General features: G+C 45.7%; 1 pseudogene; it reads right to left on the bottom strand.

The window, feature by feature from the left end:
• Window positions 1–3,205: 3,205 nt before the first annotated feature.
• Window positions 3,206–3,323, bottom strand: LOC126427475 (5S ribosomal RNA; annotated as a pseudogene).
• Between the last annotated feature and the right edge of the window lie 18,808 nt (window positions 3,324–22,131).

Below are 22,131 nucleotides of genomic sequence, written 5' to 3'. Positions count from 1 at the left end.
ATTGTTGTTGCTGTGGTCTTCAGTCCAGAGACTGGTTTGATGCAGCTCTCCATGCTACTCTATTGTGTGCAAGCTTCTTGGATCTGACATTCCACGGTCCAATCGATAGAACGCCAGTTTTCTTTATCTGTGATAACCACGTCCTCTTGAGTAATCCCCGCCCGGAGATCCGAATGGGCGACTATTTTACCTCCGGAATATTTTACCCAAGAGAACGCCATCATCATTTAACCGTACAGTAAAGCTGCATGCCCTCGGGAAAAATTACGACTGTAGTTTCCCCTTGCTTTCAGCCGTTCGCAGTACCAGCACAGCAAGGCCGTTTTGGTTATTGTTACAAGGCCGGGTCAGTCAATCATCCAGACTGTTGCCCCTGCAACTACTGAAAAGGCTGCTGCCCCTGTTCAGGAACCACACGCTTATTGATTGGCGACTCCATGGAGTGCTGTGTGCACAACGACCATATATGTTAAATTAAAAGGCAAGGTCAGCGTTGGGCGTAATATTGCTGCTTTATTGATAGCAGAATCGATTTTCGATCACGTAGTGATCATCTTCGGTGCTGTACAAATTAAACTCTGACACTGGTATCAAGTTATCTATAACCAAAACTGAAGTTTGTGATCGCTTCTCAGTTTTGGTTATAGATAACTAGAAACCAGTGTCCGAGTTTAATTTGTACAGCACCGAAGATGATCACTACGTGATCGAAAATCGATTCTGCTATCAATAAAACACCAATATTACGGCCAAAGCTGACCTTCCTTTTAATTTAAAAACACGTTTGTTTGGCCTCTCAACAGATACCCCTCCGTTGTGGTTGCACCTACGGTACGTCTATCTGTATCTCTGAGGCACGCAAGACTACCCACCAACGGCAAGGTCCATGGTTCATTGGGGAGGGGGGGGAGAGGAGGAGGGGGGCGGATGTGAATGATTATAACATAAACAGTATCGGTCAATATTCTCACAAAATACCAGGTATTTTTACGTAATTAAAGAGTTTAAAAGATCATTAAATTTCAAAAGTTCGGCTCTGCTTACGTGATCTCTTGAGTGACAGCTGAAATTCTTAGTGACTAGGCGTTCTCTTTTCCGCAAATGGTACCGAACCGACCGGCGAAATGGCAGAAAGATACAGAATAGGGCCCCTGGCGCCCCCCTCGTGTTTACATCAGACGAAATTGTCGTCCGCTGTTGCACATTAGCTTGTGTTGACCTGGGTGTGGCGGGGCCTTCAGTGACGTCCGAGCTGCGCGGCCCGTTAGCGCAGCGTGAGTCTCACCTGAGCGTGTGGTCCACGTCGATCATGGCGACGACTCGATGCCGGCACAGGCTGCAGCTGCAGCTATCACAGAGAACGGGGCGCGGCAACGGCGGGCGGTGGCGGCGAGCTGGCGCTACGGTGCTTCCCGGCCTACTAGCAGGGCCGCGATAGCGGATCGCATGCGGCGCGGGACGTGCAGCCTTTATCGCGATACTATCGATAAACCGCTCGGATAGGTGTTATCGCCGCTGCGCCTCTCGGTGCACTTCCAGCACTGGCTGTTAGCTGGCAGCACTGCAGCCGAAGTTAACAGTTCGCCACTGTCTCCTTTTCCCAGTACACTTGGTACGTGGCGCAGCATTTCACCAAACGGGGGGTGATTACGCACTGAACTGTAAAAAATGGGCAACTCGCGAGAAATGGGCAACTCGCGAGAAATGGGCAACTCGCGAGAAATGGGCAACTCGCGAGAAATGGGCAACTCGCGAGAAATGGGCAACTCGCGAGAAATGGGCAACTCGCGAGAAATGGGCAACTCGCGAGAAATGGGCAACTCGCGAGAAATGGGCAACTCGAGAGAAATGGGCAACTCGAGAGAAATGGGCAACTCGAGAGAAATGGGCAACTCGAGAGAAATGGGCAACTCGAGAGAAATGGGCAACTCGAGAGAAATGGGCAACTCGAGAGAAATGGGCAACTCGAGAGAAATGGGCAACTCGAGAGAAATGGGCAACTCGAGAGAAATGGGCAACTCGAGAGAAATGGGCAACTCGAGAGAAATGGGCAACTCGAGAGAAATGGGCAACTCGAGAGAAATGGGCAACTCGAGAGAAATGGGCAACTCGAGAGAAATGGGCAACTCGAGAGAAATGGGCAACTCGAGAGAAATGGGCAACTCGAGAGAAATGGGCAACTCGAGAGAAATGGGCAACTCGAGAGAAATGGGCAACTCGAGAGAAATGGGCAACTCGAGAGAAATGGGCAACTCGAGAGAAATGGGCAACTCGAGAGAAATGGGCAACTCGAGAGAAATGGGCAACTCGAGAGAAATGGGCAACTCGAGAGAAATGGGCAACTCGAGAGAAATGGGCAACTCGAGAGAAATGGGCAACTCGAGAGAAATGGGCAACTCGAGAGAAATGGGCAACTCGAGAGAAATGGGCAACTCGAGAGAAATGGGCAACTCGAGAGAAATGGGCAACTCGAGAGAAATGGGCAACTCGAGAGAAATGGGCAACTCGAGAGAAATGGGCAACTCGAGAGAAATGGGCAACTCGAGAGAAATGGGCAACTCGAGAGAAATGGGCAACTCGAGAGAAATGGGCAACTCGAGAGAAATGGGCAACTCGAGAGAAATGGGCAACTCGAGAGAAATGGGCAACTCGAGAGAAATGGGCAACTCGAGAGAAATGGGCAACTCGAGAGAAATGGGCAACTCGAGAGAAATGGGCAACTCGAGAGAAATGGGCAACTCGAGAGAAATGGGCAACTCGAGAGAAATGGGCAACTCGAGAGAAATGGGCAACTCGAGAGAAATGGGCAACTCGAGAGAAATGGGCAACTCGAGAGAAATGGGCAACTCGAGAGAAATGGGCAACTCGAGAGAAATGGGCAACTCGAGAGAAATGGGCAACTCGAGAGAAATGGGCAACTCGAGAGAAATGGGCAACTCGAGAGAAATGGGCAACTCGAGAGAAATGGGCAACTGGAAAAATAATAAACAAACTGAATTCCTCCCGAACAAGCCATGGAGGCCCAACGGTACCGACCGGCCGCCGTGTCATCGTCAGTCCACAGACATCACTGGATGCGCATACCGAGGGGCATGTGGTCAGCACACCGCTCTCCCGGCCGTGTGTCAGTTTACGAGTCCGGAGTCGCTATTTCTCAGTCAAGTAGCTCCCTAGTTTGCCTCACAAGGGCTGAGTGCACCCCGCTTGCCAACAGCGCTCGGCAGACCAGATGGTCACCCATGCAAGTGCTAGCCCAGCCCGACAGCGCCTAACTTCGGTGATCTGACGGGAACCGGTGTTACCACTGCGGCAAGGCCGTTGGCTGCAAAATGATACTTTATGTGACGAAGGGCAAACCTTTCTTTCTAGCATTTGTAAGCTTAGAAATAGCTTTTGACAATGTTGATAGGAATATTCTCTTTGAAATTCTCAAGGTGGCAGGGGCCAAATAGAGGGAACGAATTTGTGCAGAAACCAAATGGCAGTTTTAAGAGTCGAGGGGCATGAAAGGGAAGCAGTGGTTGGGAAGGGAGTGAGACAGGGTTGTAGGCTATCCCCGATGTTATTCAATCTGTAAATTGAGGAAGCAGTAAAGGAAACAAAAGAAAAATTTGGACTAGAAATTGAAATCCGTGGAGAGGAGAGAAAAACTCTGAGGTTTGCCGACGACATTGTAACTATGTCAGAGACAGCAAAGGACCTGTAAGAGCAGTTGAACGCCATGGACAGTGTCTTGAAATGAGGATATAAGCTCAACATCAACAAAAGCAAAACGAGGATAATGGGATGTGGTCTAATTAAGTCGGGTGATGCTGAGGAATTAGATCAGGAAATGAGACGCTTAAAGTAGTAAAGGAGTTTTGCTATTTGGGGAGCAAAGTAACTGATGATGGTCGAAGTAGAGAGGATATAAAATGTAGACTGGCAACGGCAAGGAAAGCGTTTCTGAAGAAGAGAAATTTGTAAACATCGGTATAGATTTAAATGTCAGGAAGCCGTCTGTGATAGCATTTGCATGGAGTGTAGCAATGCCTGGAATTGAAATATTGACGATAAACACTTTAGGCAAGAAGAGAATAGAAACTTTTGAAATGTGGTGCTAGAGAAGAGTGCTGAAGATTAGATGGGTAGATCACGTAAGGGTGGTGGGGAGGGAGGGTGGGAAATAACACCACCACCACACAAAGAACCTGCGGAATTCTGGCGGTATGTTGGAGGTGTACTCGGGAAGTCCAGATCTTCCGCCATAAGATTTCCCCCCCGTCTCGCAAGATGAACTAACATCTGGGAAGGGGGGGGGGGGGGGGCCAGAGATTTTCCAGCGATGCTGGAGTTCACACAGCTGTCGAGTGGCTCCCTGACGATGGAATGAGTTTATATCAGCGAGGAACTCCTACGAATAACAGAACTCTCCCATCGATGTTTATATATAGAGTTGGCGACTAGGTTGAAAATATGGTGTCATTAATGCGTGCCACTTTGACGTGTAGGGCAGGATTCAACACAAGCTACTTGGCCCGCCGTAACATAGCGTAAATTGCGTTTTGCAGCCCACTCTACCTGCTGAGTACTGAAGCCCCGTTTGTATTCACGTAATCCTTTAAGAGGGACAGGATTACTGTCTGCGATAAGGCAGTTACGTAACACGTCCACAGGGTACCCTAATCTCGCAGGGCTTCCGGTCGTCATGCGCAAGGACTCAATTGAACATCTGTACCGCTTTATAAGCATATTAACAAGCGATCAATAACGTCGTACTGTCAATCGAACTTTGAATGGATTAATGCGAAATGATTAATTATACCACCAGACAAGCTCATGTGTCGCGTATTATAGAGGAACCGAGATATGACTTCTGAAGACAGAGCGATTGCTACACAGGACATTTAATTACAATGCGATACGAACAGAAAATTGAGTCATAAACAACTCTATCGTGGAAGACAACAGGCTGTCTTTCTCTTTTTGGGCAAGATATTTGAACAGAGTGAAAAACCAGACAGGTCGTAAAGGAACGTTACGGCAGTAATTCTCTACCGCTCCACACTTGAATAGACAGTGAAGACACTCCAATAGCTGATAAGAAAGTGCCCTCTGCCGGACGCTTCAGTAGTGCGAACATGATAGCTGTAGAAGTAGCAAATAAAATATAAACTACTCTCAAGCCACTGAGAGGCTGGAAATTCACGATGACCAATGCAACGCGAGGAATGCTTTTATTTTCACTAAATAAACATCAAATTTTCATACGAGTTTGGGTTTGGAATTCCATTGTTCAGGTACTTTACAGATCTTGCAATAATGATAATGGTGAAAAATACATCTGACAATGCTGTCTAATAAAATTATGTATTTGCGGGCGGCTTCTCCCGGTAAAAAAAGGTGACAGCTTTCGATAAGACAAATTTCTTCACATACAGGACAATTTTTTCCACTTCTTACAAACTAGGGATTGATCGATGAGAGGATAGTGAACAAAGAAACTCTAATGAACTAATGTCCGCCGGCCGGAGTGGCCGAGCGGTTCTAGGCGGTACAGTCTGGAACCGCGTGACCGCTACGGTCGCAGGTTCGAATGCTGCCTCGGGCATGGATGTGTGTGATGTCCTTAGGTTGGTTAGGTTTACGTGGTTCTAAGTGACTGATGACCTCAGAATTTAAGTCCCATAGTGCTCAGAGCCATTTGAACTAATGTCCAGAAATGCATAGTTTCCATGCTAGAAACCATTTATCCGATCATACATTGCCACACAGACTGCCGTCTAATACGCGCTGTACCATGCAGCAACACTTACCGTATGTGTTGAAAATCGTTTAAATTTGCTTCAACCCACGCTTGTACGCGCCGTAGCATGTTCTGTCTCACACTTTGAGATCGGCCAGGCTGAATGCGAACAGGGTCTCAAAGACAGCATGATAACGCTGCTCCAATTTCTCCGCATCTGCAATGGGCTCTGCATACTCGATACCTGATAACCAGACAGCGCACGAATTGAGATCCGGTGAATGAGCAGGACATGCAAAAATGGTTCAAATCGCTCTAAGCACTATGGGACTAACATTTGAGGTTATCAGTCCCCTAGACTTAAAACTACTTAAACCTAAGGACATCACACACATCCATGCCCGAGGCAGCATTCGAACCTGCGACCGTAGCAGCCGCGTGGTTCCGGACTGAAGCGCCCAGAACATTTCGGCCACCACGGCCGGCCAGGCCATGCAACTGGACCCCTTCGTCTGATCAATCGACGAAGGAAGACACGACTGAGATGCGTCCAGACGTTAACGGCGAAGTAGACTGGAGCACCATCGTTTTCTTTTTTGTTTTTTTTGTTTTGGTTTTAGGGCGCAAAACTGCTATGGTCATTAGCGCCCGGTCCGTGACTTAGGAAACAGTAAAAAACCGAAAATGGAAACCAGCAGCAATGGGAACGAAAGTCATTAAAATGGAGAAACTAAAAGCAGAAGAAATGCTTAAAAATCCACTACAGAAAGAGGTTGGTTGTCCCCAAAAAAAGCTTCAAATGACTGACGTCATTTCACTGGCACTAATAAACTCGAGAACGCGGTCGGCTGAGCGCGAGTCATCTGCTAAAATCGACGATATATCAGGCGACAGCTGTAGACGGGCGCGTAACGGATTAAAATAGGGGCACTCAATTAAAAGGTGTCTTACCGTCCACAGCTGAGAGCAGTGGGGACAGAGTGGGGGAGGATCGCCGCTTAAAAGATGTCGATGGCTAAAAAGACACTGCCCTATCCGGAGTCGAGTTAAAATTACCTCCTCCCGACGTCGCGGTCGGGAGGAAGAGAGGTCCAAGCACAAGGAAGAGCTTTCACGTCCCGCAATTTATTATGGGGAAGTGTCGACCAATGCGCGTGCCATAAATGAACAACACGACGACATAAAACGCTCCGTAGATCGGCGAAGGGAATCGATTGAATAGCTGGCCGAAGAAGAGAGACTGCAGCCTTGGCTGCAATATCGGCCGCCTCATTCCCATAGATACCAACGTGTCCCGGGAGCCAGAGGAACGCCACCGAGACGCCCCCCAGGTGGAGCACGCGCAGACAGTCCTGAATCCGGTGGACCAGAGGGTGCACAGGGTAGAGAGCTTGGAGACTTAGGAGAGAGCTGAGAGAATCTGAGCAGATAACATACTGTATCCGCTGATGGCGGCGGATGTAGTGGACAGCCTGGAGAACAGCGTAAAGCTCCGCAGTATAAACCGAACACTGGTCGGGAAGCCGAAGTTGATTTGGGGTGTCGCCAACAATATAGGCACTCCCTACACCTAACGATGTTTTCGAGCCGTCGGTGTAAATAAATGTGGCGTCCGTCATTTGTGCACATAGAGCAGCAAATGCCCGACGATACACAAGTGAAGGGGTACCATCCTTGGGAAACTGACTAAGGTCACGGAGCAGGCAGATCCGGGGACGGAGCCAAGGCGGTGCTGTACCCCAAGTTGTCAAGAAGGTTTTAGGAAAGCGGAGGGAAAGAGAATGGAGCAGTTGACGGAAGCGGACTCCCGGTGGTAGTAGGGAGGAGGGGCGGCCTGCATACCCTACATCAAAGGAGGCGTCGAAAAAAATGTCATGGGCTGGATTAGCAGGCATGGAAGACAGATGGCTAGCATAACGACTCAGAAGGACTGCTCGCCGATTGGACAGCGGAGGTTCAGCAGTCTCAGCATAAAGGCTTTCCACAGGGCTGGTGTAAAAAAGCTCCAGACACTAAACGTAATCCACGGTGGTGGATAGAGTCGAGACGCCGAAGAATAGACGGCCGAGCAGAGGAGTAGACTATGCTTCCATAGTCCAATTTCGAGCGCACTAAGGCGCGATAGAGGCGGAGGAGGACCACTCGGAGCACCATCGTGTAGGAGCCACATAACGCTTCCTGCCATCACTGGCACTTCTTCCAGCAGGGTAGGCAGAGTCACCCGCAAGAAACGCCGGTACTTCCGGCCTGTTAGGCGACGTGAAGGAAGACTGGTCCCAAAATACGGCCTCCAATTATCCCGGCCCACGCATTCCGGCTGCACCGATGCTGATCATTCGCTGTCACCATGCCGTGGGGATTCTGCATACTATTCAATAGAGGACTTACGAAACTTGAAGTTACCACTCCGTGTAAATGTGACCTCGTCTGTCAATAGGATGGACGACAATCGTGGTTGCCTGATGAAGAAATTAATGACAAAACTGGTCCCAATGTGCACAGTCTGTCGCTGGTGAGCCCTGCAAACGCTGTAAGTGAAAAAGGTACTGGCGGGCCAACTGCCTCGTACTGACACGGCGGTCGCCTTCCACAGTGTTAATCACATTTTCCGCCAAGTCTGGTGTCTGAACATTTCGGGTACGCCCTTCACGGTTTCCTGCTTCCTGAAACGACCCTGCCTCAGACAAAGGGCGAAACATGGTAGCAAAGATTCAATACTGTGGTGGTTGTCGGCGGGGATGGGTCTCCTTATACAACCTTGCTGCCCACCCCCCGTTGCCATTTGTCTTTCCCTAAGAAAACACAATGTGGTGAAGCTCTCGACTGGAATACGTAACGATTGTATACAACGCTGTATCAATTCAACACAAGGTGAGTCAGCAAGAAAAGTGAATCGGACACAACGTTACCAGTTACTATGGCAGCAGAGGGCCGCTATGAAATGACGTATAAGGAATAGTGCCAGCCTCTAGGAGGAAACCGTGCATACAGTAATTGCGGCTGCATGGTACAGGGCGTACTAGACCGCAGTATCTGTAATAAAGTGTGATTGAATAAATGTTCAAATGTGTGTGAAATCTTATGGAACTTAACTGCTAAGGTCACCAGTCCCTAAGCTTACACTCTACTTAACCTATATTATCCTAAGGACACACACACACACACACACACACACACACACACACACACACACACACACACACACACACACACACACACACACACGCGCGCGCGCGCGCGCGCCCACACCCCCGAGGGAGGACCAGCCGCACTACCATGACTGCAGCGCCCAAGACCGCTCGGCTAATCCCGCGCGGCGATTGAATAAATCGTCTCTAGCATTTCCGGACATAACCTCATCAGACCTTTTTGCTCTGTATCGTCTCATCGTTCAATCCCTAGAGTTTGCACATGGCGGAAAAAAAAATCTCCCTGTATGAGGAATAACACTGACATAGTCAAAATATGAGAACACGTGTTCCCATATTTTGGCTATGGGCATGTTATGCTTCATATATGAAGGGTTGTACTCTCTCCCCGATGTTATTCAATCTGTATATTGAGCAAGCAGTGAAGGAAACAAAAGAAAAATTCGGAGTAGGTATTAAAATCCATGGAGAAGAAATAAAAACTTTGAGGTTCGCCGACGACATTGTAATTCTGTCAGAGACAGCAAAGGACTTGGAAGAGCAGTTGAACGGAATGGATAGTGTCTCGAAAGGATATAAGATGAACATCAACAAAAGCAGAACGAGGATAATGGAATGTACTCGAGTTAAGTCGGGTGATGCTGAGGGAATTAGATTAGGATATAAGACACTTAAAAGTAGTAAAGGAGATTTGCTATTTGGGGAGCAAAATAACTGATGATGGTCGAAGTAGAGAGGATATAAAATGTAGACTGGTAATGGCAAGGAAAGCGTTTCTGAAGAAGAGAAATTTGTTAACATCGAGTATAGATTTAAGTGCCAGGAAATCATTTCTGAAAGTATTTGTATGGAAGTGAAACATGGACGATAACTAGTTTGGACAAGAAGAGAATAGAAGCTTTAGAAATGTGGTGCTACAGAAGAATGCTGACGATTAGATGGGTAGATCACATAACTAATGAGGAAGTATTGAATAGGATTGGGGAGAAGAGAAGTTTGTGGCATAGCTTGACTAGAAGAAGGGATCGGTTGGTAGGACATGTTCTGAGGCATCAAGGGATCACCAATTTAGTACTGGAGGGCAGCGTGGGGGGCAAAACTCGCACAGGGAGACGAAGAGATGAATACACTAAGCAGATTCAGAAGGATGTAGGTTGCAGTAGGTACTGGGAGATGAAGCTTGCACAGGATAGAGTAGCATGGAGAGCTGCATCAAACCAGTCTCAGGACTGAAGACCGCAACAACAACAATGAAGACATCTGTGTGATCTCATTTTCTCACTGTCTATTTATGTATTTATTTACCGCGAGAATGGTCAATGATAGAAACAGGTCGTAGGTATAAAATTTTATGCCAGCATTCGGTCGCATATTTTTAGAAGTATATACATATATGTTGTTAACAGTCACCTGGAAAAAGAAGAGCCTGTCAAATTTCGGATGGTTCTGCGCTGACGCTCTCGATGTGCTGTGACAACACCAGTTGCTGTAGTGCTGTTGTCCTGCACAAACCAGAGTGAGATATCTGAGTCGCATGAGTCTGTACAGGTGTTTCCTGCGACAAAATGGCTCTGAGCGTTTCCACTAGCGGAGCTTAGGCAATGCAGGATCTCCAGTTATTACAACTGGAGGGGAAGACTCACTGAACAAGGGGCCCCGAGTGACAACCACACGTGAGCACAATTCTGGGGAGAAGGGAAGTTATTTATTGGTCACAACGACCGTTCCGACGCGGGCTGCGTGAGGCTGAATGCCAACAGCTGTCTGTTCCCACAGGAACAATGGGGGTCTCAAGTTAGTTTGGAGGGTTGGGGGGCGCGGAATAGGGGTTGTCCCCCATCTGATGCGACTTAGAACGTCGAGGCCAGATTCACACCACTCCCGGCTGGCAGACAAAAACTGACCACCAAATTTAGGGCTATAGCATCGCTGCTCAACATACAACCACATCTCTCACGTTTCAAGACGTAGGCCTACGTCGCAGCGTCTGCTTCTCGATACATAGCCAACAGGACGGAACCATATTCGCCACCGACTGCACTATTACAATCTCCACGACCGCAATTTTGACTTTACGTCATTTGCAGATGGTTCACGCTGCAGTCCATATACAGACCAAAGTTGTACTTCGATTAAAATTATTTTATTTTATTTACGCGTCAAGTTCCATAGGACCAAATTGAGGAGCAAATGTCCAAGTTCATGGAATGTGTCTGTACATGAAATAACAACATAAGAATAATAGCAGATAGAAATAAAATGTTTATGAACCCAAAAACAGTCATGCCACGAGTTTCAATAAACGCAGGCAACAATATAACAAGAACCATGTTAATTTTTCAAGGAACTCTTCAACAGTCATACGGAACACGCGGCGAATGTCCGAAGTATGCAGGTGAGACAAATTTCGACCATCGCTCACTGACGTATCTTTAAGGTATGTCCATATGATGGCCGTAAGAAAAACACAGATCGCCACTGTGCGAAGGTTAAGAGACGTTTTGAGTTTTTGCGATTCTTACCTACAGCTGGGCGTGCAGCAAGCAGCTCTGCGTAGCCCCTCGTGTACTGACCTGCAACAGAAACACACATGTTCTATGTTAGCCAATTTCTATGAAAAGACTAGCAGGTAAACAAAAATATTGGTGACTCTTAAGTCTACTTTAAATTAACAGAGTTGAAAAATAATCTGTTTTTAAACAAATTTTATACAACATTGAAATATGTAACTTTTACAACTATTGTTTCATTTGTGTCTGGAATGGGCAGTCGTGTCCCAAATAGTACAGGACATAATTTTCTTCGTCTGTTTCTTCGTTCATAATTTTTTTTTTAGATATATGCAAATCGTTATACTGTTCAAATGTTTTAATTCTTGTTTCAATATTTAGCTTGCACTACAGTTTTTATTGGCTGTGGGAACAACACGCGCAATGGTTCGTCGAGCCGACTGAAGACATGCAAGAAACAGACCTTGGTTCCTTCCATGCACGCATCGCAACACCTTTGTCACACAGTCATCCACTTCTACTTTTACTCTATGATAATCTTTATTGCAATTCTGAAGAATTTTTGCTCCAGATGTGGGGAGGAAAATGTACAGGGTGATTCAAAAAGAATACCACAACTTTAAAAATGTGTATGTAATGAAAGAAACATAATATAACCTTCTGTTATACATCATTACAAAGAGTATTTAAAAAGGTTTTTTTCACTCAAAAACAAGTTCAGAGATGTTCAATATGGCCCCCTCCAGACACTCGAGCAATATCAACCCGATACTCCAACTCGTCCCACACTCTCTGTAGCATATCAGGCGAAACAGTTTGGATAGCTGCTGTTATTTCTCGTTTCAAATCATCAATGGTGGCTGGTAGAGGTGGCCGAAACACCATATCCTTAACATACCCCCCATAAGAAAAAATCGCAGGGGGTAAGATCAGGGCTTCTTGGAGGCCAGTGATGAAGTGCTCTGTCACGGGCTGCCTGGAGGCCGATCCATCGCCTCGGGTAGTTGACGTAAACTGTTTATACCAACGTTTAATACACCACCTATCACGAGGTTTAACACCATACTTCGTTCGAAATGCACGCTGAACAACTGTCGTCGATTCACTTCTGCCGTCCTCAATAACACAAAAAGCTTTCTGTTGAGCGGTCGCCATCTTAGCATCAACTGACGCTGACGCCTAGTCAACAGCGCCTCAAGCGAACAAATGTACAACTAAATGAAACTTTATAGCTCCCTTAATTCGCCGACAGATAGTGCTTAGCTCTGCCTTTTGTCGTTGCAGAGTTTTAAATTCCTAAATTTGTGGTATTCTTTTTGAATCACCCTGTATGTTTCTCGAATCTCGTTTTGTAGAAAATATATGTGAAGTGAAGTTGTGAGCGAAATTCTATAAATAACAATGTGGAAAGAGTGTACTTTAGCAGCTGTAGAAAGGGATATCCACCAGAGATACGCGAAAGGTAGGAGAATAAGTGCAGAAACATAAATGATAAATAAACAGTGACTGGTGACTGTAAACATGTTGTTTCAATTTAAGGTTACCTTACCGTGAACTTTCTGAAAAGTTCCTCGCAGAGGTACAACGTTAACATCGATTCCCGTTTGGTGGTCGGTGGCAACTTTACAAGTGGGAAATGAAATTTGTAGATAATGCCAAGCGGCCACGTCAGAAAGTTACCCGGTTTCACCACACGTATTAGCACGACTGGTAGACTCTTCCCCCCATTGCTGTGCCGAGCTCTCAGCTGCCGTGGATAACCTAAGAGTGAATGCGCGGCCTGTGTCCTTTGCCGGTGTCGGAGCGGCAGTTGACACACTTCGTGGAGGAGACAGCCGACACACACACACACACACACACACACACACACACACACACACACACACACACTCGAGGCTAATGCGTCACAAGCCTTCCTAAGCCCTTGAAGCCGTGCGAGGTGGCTCGTCACAGTTCCAGTCCTCCCGTGTCCTGTGTAGTCCCCGCCTTACCACGACACGCCTTCCGCCTTCGCACTTCTGCATCTTTTCATCACCAGGGCTCGCGTCCCCAGCTTTAGCCCTAGCCCGCACGCACCACAGGTACTACTGTCCCATCTTTCAACCATCGCTCAAACGCCGGTATCATGCACACGCGATAACAGAATAATTAAATTTACTAAAAATCGCTGAACTGAGGGAAAGTGACTGCACGTTACGAAATGTCTGTAGTAAAAGGTTATGCACAAGACGAAGACAGCATTTTAAACTGCTTCAGTAATGTACAACAGGAAATTACATTTACACCGGAGCGCGAACGAAGCATCAATTCCCTGCGTCTAAATAACATAGAACACAGCACATGGGTCTTCAAAGTTTACACGAAAGATACCTGGACAAACACCACAATTATGTCACGTTAACACCCGTAAACACGCAGCATATAGATCAATGCCGCAAAACGTAGAGCAAAATATCGAAGTACTACATCGACTGTTTTAAGGTCACAAAATGCCCCTCTTGGAAGAACTGGAGATGTATTCACACGACATAAAATATGAAGACAAATTATTAAATGAGAAACAGGAAAGTAAATCAGTGAATTCCGTCAGGTGCTTCGATAATATCCTTAAATAGGAAAAAAGGAGTGGTACATAGAAACAAGTAGCTTTGTAAGTGTATACAAGGAAACAAAGATCCATATATTAGGAAAAACACCCTCCGTACGAAAGAATAGTATATACTGCACCATACACACTGTACTATCTGCAGTTTTACTCTATTTGACTGTATGTAACAAATAACAATAACTTCCACTGCTTTGTTTTTAAACCTTTGCTATTTGCGACATGCAGTGTGCACAGAAAATAGGAGAGCGCAGGTGGGCAACAGAGAAACAAAAACGTAAGTTTTTTTTGCCAACCTCGCCATGTTGTGGATATTAATATAGTTAATTACAAAATTGTGCATGTTTATATCAATGCAACTATATGTAGGTCTATTAAGTTTCGAATAAATCAGTCAAGTACATTGAGATTTTAGTAACAAAACTAATCATCATGTTGAACATATATAACGTGAGAGAGATATATCATGTTTAACGTCTTTCTAAAATCTCAGATTATCTGAAACTTTTACACGATACTCTAATAAACATGTTGGCGGACAAATGCTACATATGTTTTTAAAACGACAGTTCAGAGATTTCCTGTGAAAACCAACTGAGATGGAAAATGCTGCACTTCCCGGCGCTGTGAAATTTCTTACACTCTGTCCTAACTACGATATCAGAGCATTTAAAAGTAAGGTGGTTCTCACATATTCCTCCTTGTGTACAAACAAAAATCGTGTACGGTGTTGTGTAATGTTTTGTTTTGTTTCCTTCCTCGCAGTATGGTTTACAGAGGACAAGACAGTTATATTTATGCCTTATCGTCTTATGACTGGGCTACTACATCGGAGTCTGAATCGTGTGGAACTCTATAATCCTACCCATTCGCCGATTGAAACTATACTCAAAGACTCAGCACCTGTGGTGGCACTGCGTGCCAATCATGCTAAGCGATTAGGCATTCATTTTAAGCGACCTTAATTCGCAATCAATGTTTCGTTTGCAAGAACGACAAGAGGGGCTCATGGTGTGTGTGTGTGTGTGTGTGAGATATATATATATTGAGGGGGCGGCTAGAAAATCGACAAAAGGATGCGGAAGGAGGAGTTAAACAGAGAAAGGGCGGAGTAGGGAGGGAGGGAGGGAGGGAGAAAGAGGGAGAGAGAGAGAGAGAGAGAGATTGTGATTACAGCGGCGGGCCCGCAGTAATGGAGCGGCCGTGTCCCGGATGGAGCTGTCCCTACCCCAGCCCGTCCTATCTTGGCCGCATACCTGCGCGGGTCGTTCTCTCCGCCGGCCTTGGTCCCGTAACGGCCCCCAGTGGGGCCACAACACGGCTATAACATCTCTACTGTGTAAACATTCTTCCTGTCGGCCACGTGTAACGGAAATTATACAGGGTGTGATTCATGAAGATAAGCAAATATTTTAATGTGTTACTATATAAGTAAAACCAAAGAAAAAAGTTCAAGTAAAAACAAAGAAAAAGGTTAAAGTAAAAACAAAGAAAAAGGTTAAAGTAAAAACAAAGAAAAAGGTTAAAGTAAAAACAAAGAAAAAGGTTAAAGTAAAAACAAAGAAAAAGGTTAAAGTAAAAACAAAGAAAAAGGTTAAAGTAAAAACAAAGAAAAAAGTCCAAGTAAAAACAAAGAAAAAAGTCCAAGTAAAACCAAAGAAAAAAGTCAAAGTAAAAGTAAAGAAAAAAGTTCATATAAACACAGGTCCCCAAATGTTCAGTTACCGAGTTACGGCTAATAAAAGGTCTTGCCTGAAATTTAGCAACTTCGCTAACATAAAGCCACCGCAAAACTGCACGTGGTTGAAATAAGGCAGGATTTCCATTTATTCTGTTGCAGTGGTCTGGTGAATGTAATAAAACGAGTCCCACTCGTATCTGCAGACGTTTCCAGAACATCCAGAGAAACAAAAACGTAATTTCGTAGAATTTTTAATTTATTAACTATTTGGACCAATTTGTGTTTTTTAAATTCCACACAATCGCACGAAATTTTCAACAGAAGAGGAATTTAATTATTCAAAAATGATGGTAGGCCTAATAACATTAACTGAAACTGTATAAATGTGTCAGATAATCCGCTCTTATTAATACGATAGCACACGTGAATTCGTGCTAAACCGCCATACCTTAGATTGTGAAGTGCCTAATCGTTAAGACATACTTCGTTTACTGGTACTGGCCGTTGTGGCCGAGCGGTTCTAGGTGCTACAGTCTGGAACCGCGCGACCGCTACGGTCGCAGGTTCGAATCCTGACTCGGGCGTGAATGTGTGTGATGTCCTTAGGTTAGGTTTAAGTAGTTCTAAGTTCTAGGGGACTGATGACCTTCGTGCTCAGACCCATTTGAACCATTTTTCGTGTACTGGTACCCGGGTTACGCAGGATATCAAAAAAAGGTTCAACTGGCTCTGAGCACTATGGGACTCAACATCTGAGGTCATCAGTCCCCTAGAACAGAACTACTTAAACCCAACTAACCTAAGGACACCACACACATCCATGCCCGAGGCAGGATTCGAACCTGCGACCGTAGCAGTAGCGCGGTTCCAGAGTGAAGCGCCTAGAACCGCTCGACCACTCCGGCCGGCTCCATAATATCCTCGTCATTGTCTTCACATACTGAGCACTCGTACTGGCTATGAACGCAAGGTAGAGGAACCTGTCTCTCGTAACATTCTAAGTACTCCGCTAATGGTTCGTGCAATCGGAATCCTCCAAGTACGCGACATTCGTTAACTGCAGCCGTAGAATTATCATCACATTTGGCATATAAACAAACGCCATATCGGCGTATTCCTCTGTCGTAAATTTGAAAGCCATCCGTATTTCATAAATAGTCTACGAACTATAACACTTACTATGTGGTTTCAGTTAAATACACACTTATTATGATCTTTCACTGAAGAATACAGAAAGCTAATCCGTTTCAAGGTTAGCAAACGACTGAAACAACTCACTAACGGTTGCCAACAATGGCATAAACGTTTCTACATACTTAATGGAAAGTAAGCGAATTTACTTGTATAATAATCTTTGCTTCTCTGGATAGTTTGGAAAACTACTGCAGATGCACGTGTGGGATATGTTGTATTAGATTCACGAGCAATGACGACAAAAACTGGAAATCTTGCTTTACTTTAACCTCAGACAGTTTTGCGATGGCATCATATAAAGGAAGTTGCGGAATTTCAGGCAAGAATTTTTGCTAGCCCTAACTACGTAACTTACCATCTGTGGACCTATGTTTATATGAAGTTTTTTGGTTTCGCTTGTGGAATAACGTATTAAAATGTTTGCATATCTTCGTGAATCACCCTGTTCACACACCTATACCTGTACACGAGAAAATGTACCGCGCGATCCCCATCTGCTGAGGACGGGTCTAAATACTGGAAACACTTTCAAACGGGTGCGCCAGCACATTTCCCTGCTCGTAGAAGGCGTTCGAGGCTGTTCCACGTCGACGCAGAGTAGACAAATGCATACGCGTATCGCAGTGGTGTGGATGTGCGACTGGAGCGAAAGGTTATCTTGCAAACAGAAATAACTACCGTATGTCGGCCGAAATAGACCGGCGACGTACGAGGGGGAGGGGGAGGGGTAGGCAGTAACCTCAAAAAATAATCTACATTTATACTCCGCAAGCCACCCAACGGTGTGTGGCGGAGGGCACTTTACGTGCCACTGTCATTACCTCCCTTTCCTGTTCCAGTCGCGTACGGTTCGCGGGAAGAACGACTGTCTGAAAGCATCCGTGCGCGTTCGAATCTCTCTAACTTTACATTCCTGATCTCTTCGGAAGCAATATATTCGATACCTCATTCAGAAACGCACCCTCTCGAAACCTGGCCAGCAAGCTACACCGCGATGCAGAGCGCCTCTCTTGCAGAGTCTGCCACTCGAGTTTATTAAACATTTCCGTAACGATATCACGCTCACCAAATAACCTTATGACGAAACGCGCCGCTCTTCTTTGGATCTTCTGTATCTCCTCCGTCAACCCGACCTGGTACGGTTCCCACACTGATGAGCAATACTCAGGTATAGGTAAGCCACCTCCTTTGATGATGGACTACATTTTCTAAGGACTCTCCCAATGAATCTCAACCTGGTACCCGCCTTACCAACAATTAATTTTATATGATCATTCCACTTCAAATCGTTCCGCACGCATACTGCCAGATATTTTACAGAAGTAACTGCTACCAGTGTTTGTTCCGCTATCATATAATCATACAATAAAGGATCCTTCTTTCTATGTATTCGCAATACATTAAATTTATCTATGTTAAGGGTCAGTTGCCACTGCCTGCACCAAGTGCCTATCCGCTGCAGATCTCCCTGCATTTCGCTGCAATTTTCTAATGCTGCAACTTCTCTGTATACTACAGCATCATCCGCGAAAAGCCGCATGGAACTTCCGACACTATCTGCTAGGTCATTGACATATATTGTGAAAAGCAATGGTCCCATAACACTCCCCTGTGGCACGCCAGAGGTTACTTTAACGTCTGTAGATGTCTCTCCATTGAGAACAACATGCTGTTTTTTGTTTGCTAAAAACTCTTCAATCCAGCCACACAGCTGGTCTGATATTCCGTAGGCTTTTACTTTATCAGACTTTTTTTCTCTTTTCTTCAGGTATATGTTTCTAGTGCTGGTACACATGGAAATGAGATTCTCGTGGCTGGAGAGGGTCACATTCGTTAACACCCCCCCCATATATATCTCTCTCTCTCTCTCTCTCTCTCTCTCTCTCTCTCTCTCTCTCTCTCGTGTGCGTGTGCGTGTGCGTGTGCGTGTGTTCCCCCACCCCCATCCGACAATGTTATTTCTCGTCAGACCCACTTTCAACCTGCAGTACATGTGTAGAACGTCAGTGAGCACAAATAAAATGTTTTAATCTTATGTCAATAAATTTAAAATTCGAAAGTAATAGTAACGGTGAATACAAATCAAGATCAGACACAGAGCTCGATCTGAAAACAAAGAATCTGACGTAATGAGGGAAAGAATAGTGTTTTATGGATACGTATACCGAATGGATAACACCAGAACAACCAACCCTATCTTCAACTTAGTCAACAGGTACAAAACCTGATCTCCATTGCTATCTCCTCGGGTTGCCAGCCGAGTGGCAACGTTTCAACCGATATCCCATGCATGATCTTCACGTGAAGGTGATAGATCAAAAAGAATGATTCCATTTGGTGCGTTTATATTTCTGAAACTAATAAACATATACAATAAATTTTGTTTTATGATAAACGACAGCGTCGTCCGCAAACAACCTGAGACGGCTGCTCAGATTGTCTCCCAAATCGTTTGTACGTCTAAGGGCCTAGAAGACTACCTTGGTCCTTGGGGAACGCCAGAAATCACTTCTGTTTTACTCGATGAGTTTTCGTCAATTACTACAAACTGTGACCCCTCTGACAGCAAATCAGAAATCCAGTCACATAACTGAGACGATATTCCATAAGCACGCAATTCCACTACGAGCCGCTTGTGTGGTACAGCGTCAAAAGCCCTGCGGAAATCCATAAATAGGGAACCAATCTGAAATCCTTGTGAATAGCACTCAGCACTTCATGCGAATAAAGAGCTGGTTCTGCTGCACAAGTAGGATGTTTTCTAAACCCATGTTGCCTGTGTGTTAATAGACAATTTTCTTCGAGGTAGTTCATGATGTTCGAACACAATATATGTTCTAGAATCCTGCTGCATATCGACGTTAACGATATGGGCCTCTAATTTAGTGGATTACTCCTACTAGCTTTCGTGAATATTGGTGTGACTTGTGCAACTTTCCAGTCTTCGGGTACGGATCTTTCGTCGAGCGAACGGTTGTATATGATAAGTGCAGTGCTATGGACAAGGGATTTCAGGTCGATTCCTTATTTCTGGACTTCCGCAAGGCTTTTGACACTGTACCACACAAGCGGCTCGTAGTAGAATTGCGTGCTTATGGAATATCGTCTCAGTTGTGTGACTGGATATGCGACTTCCTGTGAGAGGTGACAGTGCCTTGTAATTGACGGAAAGTCATCGAGTAAAACAGAAGTGATTTCGGGCGTTCCCCAAGGTAGTGTTATAGGCCCTTTGCTGTTCTTTATCTATATAAACGATTTGGGAGACAATCTGAGCAGCCGTCTTCTGTTGTTTGCAGATGACGCTGTCGCTGTCGTTTATCGACTAATAAAATCATCAGAAGATCAAAACAAACTGCAAAACGATTTAGAAGAAATATCGAAATCGTGCGTGAAGTGGCAGTTGCCCCCAAATAACGGAAAGTGTGAAGTCATCCACGTGAGTGCTAAAAGGAACGCGTTAAACTCCGGTTATACGATGAATGAGTCTAATGTAAAACCGGAAAATTGAACTAAATACCCAGGTATTACAATTACGAACAACTTAAATTGGAAGGAACACACAGAAATCTTGTGGGGAAGGCTAACCAAAGACTGCGTTTTATTGGCAGGACACTTAGAAAATGTAACAGACGTACTAAGGAGACTGCCTACACTACGCTTGTCCGTCCTCTTTTAGACTATTGCTGGGGGGTGTGGGATCCTTACCGGATAGGAGTAACGGGGTACATCGAAAAAGTTCAAAGAAGGGCAGCACAATTTGTATTATGGCACAATATGGGAGAGTTTGCCACTGAAATGATACAGGATTTGTGCTGGACATCATTAAAAGAAAGGCGTTTCTCGTTGCGACGGAATCTTCTCTCGAAATTCCAATCACCATTTTTCTCCTCTGAATATGAAAATATTTTGTTGACACCGACCTACATAGGGCGGAACGATCACCACGATAAAATAAGGGAAATCAGAGCTCGTACGGAAAGATGTAGTTGTTCGTTCTTTCCGCGCGCTGTACGAGATTTGAATAATAGAGAATTGAGAAGGTGGTTCGATGAACCCTCTGCCAAGCACTTAAACGTGATTTGCGGAGTATCCATCTAGATGTAGAATGGATCAGCATAACGCGAAAGGAACCGAATTGGTACACAGTCTCGACCAGAGGACTTGCTTTTATTAAGTGATTTAAGTTGGTTCACTACTCCGAGCATATTTACTTCTACGTTACTCTTGTTTTTTTTTTTCTTTTTTACCACACTTGACTAATCAGCTCGTTCTGTTCGTGTTGCCGGGTGCGTTGATGTGACTGCACCGTGAGACGTTGGCAACTTTCCGCAGCGGTGAGTGGGTGCGGGAGCGAGGGGTTGGCTCCACCTATCCACTTTCTGTACAGCTCTTGGCGTCGCAAGAAAACCAGTCCGGCGGGCATCCGGCGAGCCTATCGCAACAGCTGAGACTCGCGCAGCAGTTATGAAGGCTGGCGGTGCGGCGCGGATATGAAAGCGCGCATCCCTCCGCCGGACGGGACGATGGTACGCAACCGCGTCCGCGCAGCGGACACACCACCCCCACCACCACCCTCGCCCATCCGTCCGTCCGCCCCCGCACTCAGCCGTTCCGCTCCGGGGAACCCCCGCAGTGTGTTTCACAAGGCGGCGGGCACAGACAGACTTGCGGAACACGGTGCGCCGGCCGGCTGAGTCAGCCGCCGACATTGTAGCTGTCTGCCTGTTCGATTGTGTTACGGCACAGAGAATTCTCTCCTGTTGTTGTTTTCAGTCCTGAGACTGGCTTGATGCAGCTGTCCATGCTACTCAATGCTGAGAAAGCTTCTTCATCTCCCAGTACCTACTGCAACCTACATCCTTCTGAATCTGCTTAGTGTATTGATCTCTTGGTCCCCCTCTACGATTTTTACCCTCCACGCTGCCCTCCAGTACTACGAGGGCAGTTCAATAAGTAATGCAACACATTTTTTTTCTCGGCCAATTTCGGTTGAAAAAACCGGAAATTTATTGTGGAATATTTTCAAACATTCCCGCTTCGGCTCGTATAGTTTCATTGACTTCCGACAGGTGGCAGCGCTGTACGGAGCTGTTAAAATGGCGTCTGTAACGGATGTGCGTTGCAAACAACGGGCAGTGATCGAGTTTCTTTTGGCGGAAAACCAGGGCATCTCAGATATTCATAGGCGCTTGCAGAATGTCTACGGTGATCTGGCAGTGGACAAAAGCACGGTGAGTCGTTGGGCAAAGCGTGTGTCATGATCGCCG

The sequence above is a fragment of the Schistocerca serialis genome, chromosome 11 (assembly GCF_023864345.2).
Source record: "Schistocerca serialis cubense isolate TAMUIC-IGC-003099 chromosome 11, iqSchSeri2.2, whole genome shotgun sequence".
NCBI lineage: Eukaryota > Metazoa > Arthropoda > Insecta > Orthoptera > Acrididae > Schistocerca > Schistocerca serialis.
This window is presented reverse-complemented; position numbering and strand designations above follow the sequence as displayed.